At 39.4% G+C, this 3,545-nt stretch overlaps 1 protein-coding gene across 1 annotated transcript in view; it reads right to left on the bottom strand.

The window, feature by feature from the left end:
- The window catches only part of MDFIC (MyoD family inhibitor domain containing), a 50,573-nt gene extending 49,177 nt beyond the window's left edge, over window positions 1–1,396 (bottom strand). The window contains exon 1 of the mRNA XM_010706768.3: window positions 1,302–1,396. The gene's annotated coding sequence lies outside the window, so the exon portion shown is untranslated. The remainder of the gene's footprint in view (window positions 1–1,301) is intronic.
- Between the last annotated feature and the right edge of the window lie 2,149 nt (window positions 1,397–3,545).

The raw sequence follows: 3,545 nt of genomic DNA on the forward strand, positions 1-3,545 counted from the left end.
TAGGGAGAAAGGAAAAAAAAAACAAAACAACCACCACCCTGAAAGGAAGGCTTTCATGCCTGGACAGTGCTTGCAGCTGTAGGGTTTGGCTGAGGCACTTCTCGTGGTGCAGCCGCTGCCTCAGAAGTTGTGCGTTGCAGTGGTTACTGTTTGCCTTCACCTCGTCGCGCCTCAGAAAGCAGGCAGCCTGGTCAGGGCTGTGGGCTCTGCTGCCCGCCCGGCCTGCCGCCCCTCACACCTGCCCCGGCCTGTGTCCCTCCCACAGCACGGGTATGCGAGGAGGAAGGACGGGACAAGTATTTTTCAGATGCAGAAACCCAGAGAGCAAGCCACTCCTTCCGCTAGTACCTGCCTAGCAGCCTTACCTGTGGTTCTCCAAACACATTTCTTTCCCATTACACCAATTGGTTTGGTTGGCTTACGCTCTGCTGCTGCCCACACTATGGAGCGTTGCCATTACTGCACCACTGTACCTGTACATTAAGATACCTTGCACATCCTACTGCAGCTCTGTACACCTCCTAATTACATGTTCATCTTTAGTCTGTAATTTCTTTAAAAGATAGAATTTTTTGCGTAATTTAGTGAAGATGCTTTATTGCTGTCTCCCATTACAGTGGACAAGCAGGTACCTTCTAGGAAGTTGGAATTAGGAATTAAAAATAGCCAAGTTATAAATTTGGCTGCATCCTAACATGGGAAAAGAAAACTGATGGTTATTGCTTCTGATATCGTAAGCACTAAGTAATGTGGTCAGATATTAAAAGTTTTCTTCTTAAAGCTGAGCATTTCCCTGCAACGCTCACAAACTGACCATACGGCATAAATACCTGAGTAGGAGCTATTTCCTTTGGGACACCTCCCACTTTAGGGCCTCTTCTAATTGCAAAAGCCATCACTGTTCAGCTTTATTATTGGTCACTCTTGGTGCAAGAGGCAAGTGTTATGCAACTAAAAAGACATGCTATTTCAGGTTTATATATTTTCTGCCGAGAAATACGATCGTTTTTAAGTCTCTCAGTAAACTAGAATGTTCTTTGGTACAACGTAGTATTTCTTTAAGCTTTTTCATGATATAATGGAAAAAAAAATGCGTTATGTCCGGAAGAAGCCAAGTAAAAATTCCATTTAGCATGCACAAACTTAATATTGCATTGCATAATAATAATGTGGGTATCAATATCTGCACTCCTCATCTAAGAAAACATTGCCTAATTTTCCACAGCACCAGCATATAACACTGCTTCTCTCCTTGCTGGCCTGGAGGCAGAGCACTTCAGGCATAAGGTAGAAGGACTTACCTCAAACTCACAAGTGAGTCAGTAGCAGAAGAGAGGTTATGACTCATCCTCAACGTCCAAGCCTGTGTTTTTCCCTCTGAAACTGGGAAACAGCACAGAACAGTGGGAGGAGCGACAATTTAGCCGGCCACACCCTGCCTTCAAAGTGTTTCATTGGATAATATGTGTCTATCTAGCAGATATCATGCAGGTTTTATGGCTTTTTTTTTTTTTTAACCTTATCTATAACACACACATGGTAAATGTCTTGGTGTTCAGTTTATCTTTTTCAAAAAGATGATGGCATGAACTCACTGTGTGAAGGTTCTGCTGTGTAGCTGCCTACATAGAGATTGAAACAACCAAACGAATGAGCTGAATTGGATCTTCAGATGGTGTTGCCATACTGCCATTGATGCAGTGTGCAATAAGCCCAAGCAAAATCAAATAAAACAAGTTCAGATAATTCAATATGCAAAAAGTTCAGTTCGCTGAAATAACATTAAAAATACTGTGCAACACATTCAATTACATTGAAAAGCTGAGGTGCTGCTTGTACCACAGTTGTTTTACTGATCGTGAAAAGATAGATCCAGATGTGGTCACTGTTAGTGAGATACCGCAGGTAGACAAAGTTCATTGGCAGAAGCCAACAATATGGCACACTCCTGGCAGCCTAACACTGCCAATCTAAACTGATTGTTTCATACTGTTTCTTATTTAATTTTTCTAAACTATTGTTGAAACTTCTGAGGGAGTGGGCAGCCTAACAGCAGCAGCCCTTCAAGTATGTTACAAACATGAGACACAATGGATCTTACTACAGGAGCCAGGGTACAGGTTATTGCACTATTCCACTACACTCTTTCATTGCTATATCAGAAAATTCAGGTATGCTTTTCAAGACCATAATGGTAGATCTGAGAGGTGAATGTGAAGGTAAGCTCAAAACATTTTTAAGTGCAGTAAGTATGGTTTGTAGTCAGGTAAAGATTTTCTAAAAGCCTGCTCTATGTTTCTTTCCTTATTGAACATTTCTGGAAAACAAAATCCTATTAAAAGTACACAAAATGCAGAACACAGTCATATGTCTTCAGGACAAAACTGACCTCTACACAAGACATAAAGTAGATATCACCTCCAACCGAAATAAGGCTCATCACTGAGTGAAAGTATTTTAGAAAGACACAAGTTATTATTTAAACTAAATCCATTATATCCCAAAATAAACTGCTCCAAATTTTAGGGTATTTTAAGCTGTATTGTAGCTTGAGTTTTCCAAGTAAAAATTTCAGTCTGAATTTTTTTGAATATCAATTTCTTAAGGAGGAAGTTCTGGCTAGCAGAGCTACTTTTCTCAGCAATGCTGCAGAAACTTTGTGTGTATCTTCAAAGAAATATTACTGTTTACATGGTAAAGAGGAGCAATTGTTGAATAGTTGGATCGATACAGGTGTAGCTGCCCAGATTTGCTCCCCATACCTTTACATCCTCAAGATTACTCTTAAACAGATGTTGTCTTCCTTTTGTCAGCAAGAGCAGGGGAAAGTACAAAGATTTTATGTCCTTAATGTTCCATGTAACTTTCAGATTTCTGAAAGATGAACAAAAATAGTAAACCCATGACTGATAGCTAGTACTTTAGTACCTGTGACCTCAAGTCATCCTTCTCCTATACCTAAAAGCATAATTCTCAATTTTGTAAAAAGCATTTTTAGCATATGTTTATTATTTTAAACTTCACAACTATTTTCACTGATAGGATACCAGCAGGCTCTCTGCCCTAAATATTTTATAGCATGGCAACACTGGAATGGGAAGACCGCTACAGTTGAGAGGGATAAAAAAAGAAAGTTAGTTTTAAAGATAAATTATGTTATAAAATAACAGCATTTCAAATTAAGTTTAAAAATTCATTTTAATTCATATTGAAATCAAGAATATATGTAATATAAGAAGTTCAGCAGAAGAGAAACACACTAAAGGGCAATTTGAAGGACATTAGCATGCCTGAACCGGATGGGCTCTTGGTTTTCATGGCCTAATTTGTATATTACCCTTCTCCGAAACATCTTTAGAAGCCACACCATAGCTGGATTCTACCTGCAGATTATTTTAGATTAGGTTTTGTACTCTCTAAAACACAACCACTGAAATGCGGTGGGATTGACAGCACTTTAAACATCAGCTGGTCGTAACAGGGCAACCAATCCCTTCTATTCCAAGGAAATCCATCTCTATAGAGCACAGAGAGAAAAATAAACA

The sequence above is a fragment of the Meleagris gallopavo genome, chromosome 1 (genome assembly GCF_000146605.3).
Source record: "Meleagris gallopavo isolate NT-WF06-2002-E0010 breed Aviagen turkey brand Nicholas breeding stock chromosome 1, Turkey_5.1, whole genome shotgun sequence".
NCBI classification, from domain to species: domain Eukaryota; kingdom Metazoa; phylum Chordata; class Aves; order Galliformes; family Phasianidae; genus Meleagris; species Meleagris gallopavo.